This window comes from Oryctolagus cuniculus, chromosome 11 (assembly GCF_051225735.1).
Source record: "Oryctolagus cuniculus isolate XC-2025 breed Fujian yellow rabbit chromosome 11, ASM5122573v1, whole genome shotgun sequence".
NCBI lineage: Eukaryota > Metazoa > Chordata > Mammalia > Lagomorpha > Leporidae > Oryctolagus > Oryctolagus cuniculus.
This window is the reverse complement of record NC_142877.1, coordinates 63,473,237-63,485,426: the sequence shown is the minus strand read 5'-3', so window position 1 is coordinate 63,485,426 and position 12,190 is coordinate 63,473,237.

Below are 12,190 nucleotides of genomic sequence, written 5' to 3'. Positions count from 1 at the left end.
TTGCAGTTAGAGCCACACACAGAATAGGCCAGGGAGTTCTTATAATTTGTGTTCCCAGTCGTAGGAGAAGAAACAAGACTAAGGGACCCTGACCCGTTGGGTCAGATGCAGATATAGACAGAGAATCCATGATTCTCTAGAGAATACTGTGCCGACACTTCCTTATTAGATTGTGAGGCATTCATCTTCAGAGTTTTCATCTCTGGAATGTGCTGCTCCTCCGCACGCGGAGGAGCCGCACCGGACCGGGCGCTTGTTGTTCCCTTTCTTTACAAGTCCTTTCTATAGTAAAGTAAGAATAAGTAAACAGCAAACTCCCAAAGCAAGAATGAGTAGAGAGAAATGAGAAAGAACGAAGTAACGAACTTCCCCGCGAACTCTCCAACGCACTCTCCAACCAACCCACACCACCATGCCGTCTCTCTCCTCCTATATAGTCCTCTCCACCAATCCCAACTCGGCTGCCCACACGCCGAGCACGCCGCTCTCCTCCAATCAGGAGCAGCTCCTGCAGCTTGTCAAGTTGGTGAGAGGCAGCTGGGTAGAAGCTGTTTACTTCTCTCCCAGCGCCATATTGTGGGAGAGCAGATGCATAGAATAAATCTTAATTCCAGTAACAGTATAGTCCGAATTGCTCCCCACAGATCCCCCTTTCTTTTTATTTTTTGGCGTTGATACGCGCCTGTGTAAAGTTCAGTGTGATCTTCATGCTATTGACTCTTGTTTGTCGTGCTACTTCAGAGTTTATTGAAAAATGTCCCGTATTCCAAAGATCCCAGGGATTGGTTATTCATTGTTTTCTTCCTCAAATGGAGTTTTCTTCTTCTAGATCTTCTGCTGGCAGGTTTATCAACCGAATTCTTCTCTCAGGGGTCCATATTGGTTGTGCCGCACCCTGTGGAAAAAAACAAACGGCGCCTCGTACTCTTCTGAGTAAGGGGAACGGGCCTTTCCATTGGTTGTCCTGTAAATCCTTCCACATTACCCACTGTATTGATTCCTTATCAGCTGATTGAGTATGCATTTCTGCAGGTGTTTTACCGTTCTTTTTCTTGTTCAAAAAGTTAATTGTATAAAGAGCTAGGGCCAAGACATCCTTGTTGGATGTGGCCATTTCCCCTATTCCCCCTTTTTGTTTAATTATTAAATTTTTTAAATATAAGTGAGCGCGTTCTACCACAGCTTGCCCTTGTGGATTGTATGGAATACCGGTAATATGGGAGATTCCGAATTCTTTCAAAAATGCAGCAAAACGCTTTGATGTATATGCTGGGCCGTTATCCGTTTTGATCACATGAGGAACTCCCCAGGCTGCAAAAGCCTGCAAGCAGTGTTGGATTACTTGTTGTACTCCTTCTTTATTCATGGCTGTGGCCATAATTACACCTGAGTATGTATCTACAGTGACGTGAACACAGCTTTGTCGCCCAAAAGAGGGGATATGTGTAACGTCCATCTGCCAGATATGTCCTGGTTTAAGGCCACGGGGATTGGCTCCCGCAGGAATCTTTGGAACTATGGTAACAACGCACTTTTCACAGGATCTAATGATATCTTCTGCTTGCTTGCGGGGAATATTAAATTTAAAACTTAAAGTGTGGGTGTTAACATGCCATTTAGAGTGATATTCTTTAGCTTGTTCCAAAGCGGTGCATGCAAGCAAGAATCTTGAATAGTGATCTGCCATCATGTTTCCTCGAGTGAGTGGGCCAGGTAAATTAGAATGAGCTCTTATGTGGCCTATGTAAATAGCATGCTCTCTTTGATTTAATAACCCCTGAATTTCACTTAGATAAGAATAGACTGAGGAGGATTTAAGAATAAGGCACTGTGTAGCGAGCATCTGAACTGCATTCACCACATATGCACTATCAGACAAAATATTCATAGGTGCGCTCTCTCTGCGTAATACTGTTGCGATAATAGCTAATTCTGCATGTTGTGGAGAAGGGGATGCTGTTAGAACAAAATATCGTCGATTGTTAAATATAGCTGCTCCTGTTCCGCCTTTAGCTCCATCCGTAAATACGGTAACTGCCCCTTGAATTGGATCCCTTCGCACCTTCTGCACCCGTTTTATTGAAACCTGTGTGCAGAAGTTAACAAATGGATGGCGAGGGTAGTGATTGTCAATCTCTATTTGTAGAATGAGAACTATGTATGCCCATTGCCAGCATTCCCTTGTAAAGGCTTCTACTGCCTCTTGAGCAAAGGGAACTACACATCGCTTTGGAGTCTTCCCCGCCATTTCTGTCGCCTTTTTTATTGCTGTTAATATTAAATCGGCCACCGCAATGCCTTGGGTGTATAGTACACGCGGTGCATGTGAATGTGGGTATACAAACAACAAGGGTCCTCCTTGCCAAATGACTGCGAAGGGATACAGCTGTTCCATAAAAATTAATATTTCTAGGGCTTGTTGTGGATCACATCTTTCCATCTGCATTGCTTTAATTTGTTTTTCAATTTTCTGTAACGCCAAGCGGGCTTCTATTGTCAATCTACGAGGGGAATCAAGCTGGGCATCTCCTTCTAAAATATTGAATAATGGCATCATATCTTCGGTAGTTAATTTACAATAGGGCCTCAACCAATTTAAATTGCCACATAATTTTTGGAAGTCATTAAGGGTCTGTAACCCATCTATTGCAATTTCAAATTCTAATGGGGTTACCTTTTCAGAAGTTACTTTAAGTCCTAAGTACTGTACTACTTCCCCTTTTTGTATTTTCTCTGGCGCTACTTGTAACCCAACTTTTTCCAAATATAATAGCAGCAGCTTATATGCTTCCATTAGGTGACTTTCACTTTCGGCCGTTATTAACAAGTCATCCATGTAGTGTAAAATTTGTACCTTTGGGCACTGTTGTCGAACCGGCTCTACTGCCTGGTCAACATATAGCTGGCATATGGCAGGACTGTTGGTCATTCCTTGGGGAAGCACCTTCCATTCATATCTTTTGTCGGGACCTTGATGATTAATGGAAGGTACGGTGAAAGCAAACCTCTGAGTGTCTTGTTCATGTAGAGGTATGCTAAAAAAGCAGTCCTTTAGATCGAGTACTATTAGTGGCCAATGCTTTGGGATCATAGTAGGAACCGGGAGTCCGGGTTGCAATGCCCCCATGGGTTGCATCTGCTGATTAACAGCCCGTAAATCATGCAACAACCGGTATTTCCCTGATTTTTTCTTTATCACGAATATTGGCGTATTCCATGGGGAGGTTGATGGTTGCAAATGGCCTGCCTCTAATTGTTGTGATACTATATCATTTACCGCAGCCAACTTTTCCTGGGTAAGGGGCCACTGTGGTATCCACTTTGGCTTGTTGTCCAGCCATGACAATGGCAGCGGCTGCATCTCAGTGGCCCCCACGAAAAACCCGTGTCCTGTCTTTTAAAATCGCCTATGGGCTGGGCTAGGTCCCTTCTGCCTTCTCTGGAGCCTAATCCTCTCTCCTGATATCCCTTTTTATACATAATACGCCGTCCTGTAGAACTCTCCAATTGATCCTCATTTGTTAACGTCAGTCCCAATTGTTCTAAAATGTCTCTTCCCCATAATGTGATGGGGAGTGCACTAACATAAGGTTGCACATTTCCCTTGTTCCCTTCTTGATCCTGCCAATGAAGCACCTGAGCACTCCTTGATGGTGTCATGGCCGCACCTAGGCCTACTAAAGTATTATCTCCTGGCTGAAGGGGCCATGACTTCGGCCAATCATTTTCCGAAATTATACTTACATCCGCACCTGTGTCTAGCAGGCCCTGAATCGACTTTCCTCTAATGGTTAAGGTCCACAGAGGTCGATCTGCTAGAGATAGGGACAAGGCTGCAAATTTCTCCCCTTGGGGTCCATGAACGTCCTGCGCTCCAATCATGATCAGTATTTGAGCCACAGGTTCTTCTGGTTTGATTTGAATAATACCCTTTGTAGATTGTATTAGCACTTTTAGCTTATCAAAAGGTAACTGAATGACTCCGGTGATGACCATTAGGCCTCTCAAAGCATTTGTTTCTTTTCCTACGATTATTCCAAGTCCGTTATGCTCCGCTGAAATTGCTTCTGCCCTCACCTCTATGGCTTGTGGCCCCATTTGAGGTGTCAGTACCGAATATTCGGTGGCTCGTAACTCTGCGCGGTAAATATTTGGTTTTGGGACCGTGGCACCCACCGATTGTTTTGGCCCCGGGGTGCAGGGGCCCACATTCCGTTTTTTTGCTGTTGACCATATACACCTGATCTTCTTATGGGGCCCGGCTCATTTGGCATCCTCTGGGGATTGCCTGCGCTGTTTATTTTAAAGTAACATTCACTGACCCAATGATTTCCTCTTCTACAGCGTGGGCAAAGGCCTGGTCTTCTCGAGTTCTCTATGCCCTGCCGATCTCGGGCTGGAAATCTGGCCCTACATTCCCTCATTAGATGCCCTTCTCGACCACATCTAAAGCATATACGTCCCCTCATGTTCTGTCTGAATTGTCGGGTTACTGCTACTGCAGCATGTGATCCAGAAACTACATCATCCATGACATCCCTACAGATTTTCAAAAAGGTAGGGATGTCCTTATGCTGCCATGGTCTAAGAGCTTCCCGACATGTTTTATTGGCCTGTTCATACGCCAATCTTTTGACTAAGGGCATTGCTTCTTCCACGGTTTCGAAAATGTTTCCTGCTGCTTCCATTAATCGGTTCACGAAATCAGCGTAAGGTTCGGTAGGGCCCTGTACTATCTTAGTTAGGCTGTGTCTTACTTCTCCTTTTCTGGGTATCACCTTCCAGGCTCTTCTTGCTATCTCTCTCACCTGTAAGAGGACAGCTGTTGGTAATCGGGCCTGCTCATCGGGACAGGCAAATCGCCCTTCTCCATTCAACATTTCCTCATCCCATGCTTGATTCCCTGTTTGATAGTTCTGCTTTGAATATTCTCGCGCAAATTCTTTATAGGCAGCTAGCCACAAGAGGAAGTCACCCCCGCCTAACACCGCCTTTACTAAGTTTCTCCAATCCTCAGGTATTAGGCCTTGCTGCCCGATGTTATCAAGGATTGCCTGAGTGTAACTTGCATGGGGCCCATACAATTGTACTGATTGCTGCAACTCTTTAAGTAATTTATGGTCAAGAGGCGTCCATCCCCTGTTTCCCTGTGGATCCTGAATTACAGGAAACACCTGGCCTGGTTCCTGGTACTGCTCCCAAGCAGGTTTTCTATAAACAGCTCCCCTTTGCTTGTTTTCGGTTCTTGGCCTTTCTAGCTCCTCCTGCATGCCTACTCCCTCCATCACTCCTTCTTCCTCCCACTCTTCAATCTCATGGGGAAAAAAGGGGCTTTTCTTTACAGGAGGAAACTTTGGTAGTACCAATGGGCGATACCGGGGTGGTGATTCATCCTTTATGGTTGAATTTGCCAGCCTTGTATGGCCAGGCATCTCTCTCGGGGGCGAGGTTCCCTCCTCAGCTTCCTTCTCCCCCCCATAAGCTTCCTGGCTCTCTAAATCCTTCTTTGATTTTCTTCTCACTTGTTCGTTACAATAGTTGCTCGCCTGGCTGCCCTGCCATAATTCTTCCTGCATTTCACTCCCCTCATTAAGCAACAACTCGATCCCTTCCGTGGGGTTCTGAAGCACCTGATCAACGAGTTGCCACAGCTTCAGCACTTCTATCGGTTCCCCAGCCTCGCGCATTTTCCGTCCCACCTGCCTCCACTGCTGTGGAAACCAGGGGGACGTCTCTACGATTGCTCTTACGAATGCATGAATTTTCCTCCCCCCTCGTTTCCCTTGCTTAGAGGAAAAGCTGCGACGAGGTGGGGAGTAGGAAGAGAGAGAGAGAGAAACCATATTTAGCCCATAGATGATCTTTAGGGAGAAACAGAGGATGGTGCCCAAGAGGAGGAAGAGGTAGCCAGTGGGCAAAGAGTAGCCAAAGAACTCCATTGTCTGTACCGTCTGTGACATGTTGGAGCAGTGAGCGTAATGGAAGACTGAGTCTCCCAGACGTTCCCAGTTAATACCTCCTTCCTAGCTTCTAATTTTCTTCCCCCGCGGCTTTTTTCCTAGGTTCTGACTAGCTTTTCACCGGCACTCTTTCCGTCCGGCCTTCCCCTAGGCTCTTTGCTAGTCTCTCTCTCCAGTAATTTCCCACTTCTTCCCGGTCTTTCCCTCCTAGGTTTCCTATCCGAGTCACGGCACCACTTGCTGCTCCTCCGCACGCGGAGGAGCCGCACCGGACCGGGCGCTTGTTGTTCCCTTTCTTTACAAGTCCTTTCTATAGTAAAGTAAGAATAAGTAAACAGCAAACTCCCAAAGCAAGAATGAGTAGAGAGAAATGAGAAAGAACGAAGTAACGAACTTCCCCGCGAACTCTCCAACGCACTCTCCAACCAACCCACACCACCATGCCGTCTCTCTCCTCCTATATAGTCCTCTCCACCAATCCCAACTCGGCTGCCCACACGCCGAGCACGCCGCTCTCCTCCAATCAGGAGCAGCTCCTGCAGCTTGTCAAGTTGGTGAGAGGCAGCTGGGTAGAAGCTGTTTACTTCTCTCCCAGCGCCATATTGTGGGAGAGCAGATGCATAGAATAAATCTTAATTCCAGTAACAGTATAGTCCGAATTGCTCCCCACAGAATGGAATCTGATCCTTTGGATATTTAAACACTTAAAAGACCTTAAACTCATGAGGATTAGTTGGGCTACACTGTGATTAGAAATCTTTATGATTGGGGCGGCGCTGTGGTGTAGCAGGTAAAGCTGCCGCCTGCAGTGCCAGCATCCCATATAGGCAATGGTTCGAGGCCTGGCTGCTCAACTTCCAAGCAAATTCTCTGCTGCGGCCTGGGAAGGCAGGGGAAGATGGCCCAAGTTCTTGGGTTCCTGAACCCACGTGGGAGACCTGGAGGAAGCTCCTGGCTCCTGGCTTCGGATCGGCACAGCTTCAGCCGTTGCGGCCAACTGGGGAGTCGAACCAGCAGAAGGAGGACCTCTCTCTCTGACTTTCAAGTAAATAAATAAAAAATCTTAAAAAAAAAGAGAGAAATCTTTATGATCTAATAGCTTTCATTTAGTCATCTAGTAAAAGTTTAAATTTTGGTTGTCCCAGGACACCTGCCTTTTATAGAGGAACTCCTATGTACTGGTATACATAGCAGTCATTCTGTTGTTGGCTAAAAATGTTTCAGAGATTCTACTTTTTATAAATAAAGGCCTAGGCCATGTCACAAGTTCTATAGTTCATGGTATTTAAAAATTCCTTCTTTCTTATAAAGATTCTATATACTTATCTCTGCATATTTTCCTATTATATAATGTAGTAATGTCCAATGTGATAAAGAGTATTTACTCCTTGAAGGTAGCTGTGCTATTATTATATCTCTAGATTCCTTTGCCTGGAATAAATGAGTAAATAATAAATATTTTCAAAACTATATGATGAGTTGTAAAATATAAAGTAACAATAAGGGATAAAAACATCAGTGACAATTTTTTTTTTTTTTTGACAGGCAGAGTGGACAGTGAGAGAAAGAGACAGAGAGAAAGGTCTTCCTTTGCCTTTGGTTTACCCTCCAATGGCCGCCGCGGCCAGCGCGCTGCGGCAGGCGCATCGCGCTGATCCGATGGCAGGAGCCAGGTACTTATCCTGGTCTCCCATGGGGTGCAGGGCCCAAGTACTTGGGCCATCCTCTACTGCACTCCCGGGCCACAGCAGAGAGCTGGCCTGGAAGAGGGGCAACCTGGACAGAATCCGGTGCCCTGACCGGGACTAGAACCTGGTGTGCCAGCGCCCCTCGGTGGAGGATTAGCCTATTGAGTCGCGGCGCTGGCCCATCAGTGACAATTTTAAATATAGAATTTATGTATGAATGGTTTGATTACTGAATAGCTTAAGAAATTTTTTAAAAACTCAAAATTTTTGATAAAACATCTTTATAGGAAGTAGTCACATAGCAGTATACAGTGTGGGATTGCATTCAATTCAGTATTTACAGATAACTAGAGAATACAAACACTACTTTAAAAAAGCCAGGGCAAACTAGATAGTATTAAAATGAGTAAGCAGCATTTATTCATTTTTAAAATTCAATGGTACTGTAAACATTAGTGGCCAATTTGGCAGAAGCATGTGTCCATTAAAGTTTGTTCCAAAATTTAGGGTTCTAATTTTTAAGTTATAAATGGCTATTAAAAGCATTAATTTTCACCAGAAATAAACAGTCAACTCCAGGTATTAAAATAAACCTAAAACATGTTTTGAATGCTAAATAATGTTTTCAGGAGAATAAGTATTATTTCATATTTTTTCTGTGTTTTCTGGTTATTAACTGATTATATCATCAAGTATGATATAATGAAAAATATTTGAACTCAAGGCACACCTGGTACCTACCTTTTATTATTATTTAGTTGATTTCTCACTTGACAAATCACTTCCATTTTTTCCAACAAGGTTTGTTCCTGAGTGCTCTAGGGATTTAAATAAGATAACAATAAATAAGATAAAATAATAATTTAAAAAAACTACCATGGTTTGTCTCCAGATTTTCTTGTACTGGGAGCTGGGTCCCCAGTATGGCAGTGTTGAGATGGTTGCAGCCTTTAAGAAGTGGGGCCTATTGGAAAAGTTTTAGGTAAGGGGAGCTCCATTTGTGACTCTGAAGCAGGTTTTTATAAAGCAAAGCCACTGCATGCCTTGGTCCCTTTTGCAGGAATACAGTCACTTTGTGCTGCTCTGGCTTGCATAATGTAGCCAGGGGCCCCTTCTGAGATGCCAGTAGTGCCGAACTCTTTCAACCTGCCACCAGAATAGTGAACCACATAGACATGTTTACTTGTAAGTTACCCAGCCTGAGGGATTTTGTATAGCCATGAAAAGCAGACTAACAGAGACAGGAAGAAAAATAGGAAGGAATGAATGGAGTGGTGTTGAAGGGAGGAAAGGAAAGTAACAAAAACAGCAAATAGAGAGAGAGAAGGAAGTGTTTATTTCCTAGTAGCCATTCATGTTTATGTTTTTACTCATTTTACTGATTTTCTGAAATGCAAAAAAATATATATCTATCCAATAATTATTGATTGCCTTCGATGTGCCAAACATGGTACTACATATAGTGAATATATATAAGAATAAATAAGTTCCTTGCATCTATCAGTCTAGTGGCAAAATAGAAGCCATATAAGATTCCTCAGTATATAAAAGTTAGTTTAGGGAGATGGAACACTTAGGTAGGAAGGCTGAAAAACAAACTGGAAACGTGAGGTTACAAAGCAGTATTTTTAAAGATTTATTTATTTGAAAGTCAGAGTTACACACAGAGAGAACAGGCAGAGAGAGAGAGAGAGAGAGAGAGAGAGAGGTCTTCCATTCGCTGGTTCCCTCCCCAATTGGCAGCAATGGACGGAACTGCGCTGATCCCAAGCCAGGAGCCAGCAGCCAGGAGCCAGGAGCCAGGAGCCAGGAGCTTCTTCCGGGTCTCCCACGTGGGTGCAAGGACCCAAATACTTGGGCCATCTTCTACTGTTTTCCCAGGCCATAGCAGAGAGCTGGATTGGAATTGTAGCAGCCGGGATTCAAACCAGCACCCGTATGGGATGCTGGCACTGCAGACCAGGGCTTTAACCAGCTGTGCCACCGTGCCAGCCCCTAAGTCACAAAGAATTGATGACAGGAAGAAGTAGCTACAACTTCTGGTGTTGAAGAGATAAAAGAGAAATGTACACTTGGTAGAAATATAAACAGGTGACCCAGCTCCCCACTTTTGGGAATTTTCCTAAAAGAATAGAAATCAGCATATGAAAGAGTTATCTGTAATCCCATGTTTGTATAAGCTCTGATCCCAATAGCTGAGATATAGAATCAACCCAGGTATCCATTAACTGATGCTGGATGAAGAAATTGTGGTATATATGTATAAATGATGGAATTATACTCAGCCATAAAAAAAAATGAAATCCTGTCTTTCTCAACAAAATGGATGCAATTGAAGACCATTATGCTTATCAATATAAGCCACTCCCCAAAAGACAAGTATCATATGTTTTCCCTAATTTGTGGTAACTAATACACAGAGTCCAAAAAAAAAAAGCAATGTATATGAGTGAAATTGTTGCTTTGAAATTTGGTTATTGTTTATAGCCCTTGTCTATATTCTCAAGGAACCGTGTATTTTCTACTTACTAGTTGTTGAATTCTTTATTTAGTGGAAAATTGTTTGTTATTATAAACTAGCTGAAAGTATGTCATTATAAAAATTAAAGGACAAAGAAGAGAGGAAGGAGGAGGGAAGGTGAGAGTGAGAGTAGGTGGGTGGGAAGTGTCATTATATTGTTAAAACTGTGTGTATGAAATACATGAAAATTGTTCTATTTATACAAATATAAATAATTTTTAAAATAACTTTAACTAAAAGCCTATTTTAAATATTGGTCAGTCTAAAATCAGTCTTCTTACATTGATGATCTGTAAATCCTTATTGTTAATGTTTCCACTAATTGTTGAAACTAAATTGGTAATCAGGTGTAGATGTATTTTTATTATACTAACAATTTATGATGCTTGTCTAAAAATCTGACTTGCTCCTTGACTCCATTTGTATTGATTTAACTCTAAAATTATAGTATTCACTCAAATAACACTTTAATATTTAAAATATATTGTATTGATTCCATAGCAAAAATATAAAACAAGACTCAATTTATCTGTTATTTATTAATAGAATAAAAACTACATAATGTTGACACATTTTTAAAGCCATTAATTTATACATTAAGTTTAGCATAGTTTGCCAGATTTCATTAGGTTATAGATCCTTATTTTATTGAATCTATTTATGTATTATGTGAAAAATAACAATGCCTAATAGTATTGTAGCTTTCTTGGTGACTTATTTCTTGCAACATTTCTTTGAATAATGAATGAAAAATGTAAATGGAACAGAGACTGTATGAAAGAAAATAATTAAATTTGACAACAAACTAGGTAACTGCATTTCTTTAAGCACTTGCAATCTGTTCAAAATTCTATAGCTCATCTTCCTATACCCAAAGCTGCAAAGCAGAGAGAACATCCTTCTGTCACTTGTTCAAATGACCATCCTCAGTGATTTCAATAGTGGAAACTCAAATCTAGAAAGGGAAAAATTAATTATGAGGATAACAATAAAAGACTTTTTGTCTGCTCACCTAATATCTTAGTGACAACATATGAAATTTCTTGACTATACTTCATAGAAATAATTATGCAATAATTGAAACCCCTGGAAAAAAGTACTGTAAAATCAGTACTTTTGAGTACCATGTTTATTTATTTATTTATTTTTTGAAAGGCAGAGTGGACAGTGAGAGAGAGAGAGACAGAGAGAAAGGTCTTCCTTTGCCACTGGTTCACCCTCCAATGGTCGCCGCTGCCAGCGCGCTGCGGCCGACACACCACGCTGATCCGATGGCAGGAGCCAGGTGCTTATCCTGGTCTCCCATGGGGTGCAGGGCCCAAGCACTTGGGCCACCCTCCACTGCACTCCTGGGCCACAGCAGAGGGCTGGCCTGGAAGAGGGGCAACCAGAACAGAATCCGGCGCCCCAACCCGGACTAGAACCCGGTGTGCCGGCGCCGCAAGGCGGAGGATTAGCCTATTGAGCCATGGCGCCGGCGAGTACCATGTTTAAAAACATCACCTTGGCTATACTTACAATGTGTACTGAATCATCCTCCATGAGATACAATTGAGCTATATAGTATATTTCAGATGTTTAAAAGAACAAAAATGAAATTTCTGAGTGGGCAATGTGATTTTGTTTTGGTTATTCTAGGAAGATAATTGTACAGAAAGGTATTTGTTACTCCAATTAATCAATCACCAATAAACCTGGAAAGGAGTCAAGTTAGTTGAGTACCAAGCAAGTTACAGCTTTATGGGGTGGGTGTTGGGTCTGGTGGATAAGACATTGCTTAGGACTCACACACTCCATACTGGAGTTCCTGTGTTCAATCCCAGCACTGCTCTGATTTCAGATTCTCACTAATGCACAATTTGGGAGACAAAAAATAATAGCTCAGCTACCTGGGTCCCTGCCACCCCTGTGGGAGACCTGGATTCAGTTTCTGCTTCCCAGGAATTTGGGAAGTGAATTAGCAAACAGGAGCTCTATTGGCTTTTCTCTCTGTCTCCAACAAATACTTAAATATAAAGAAA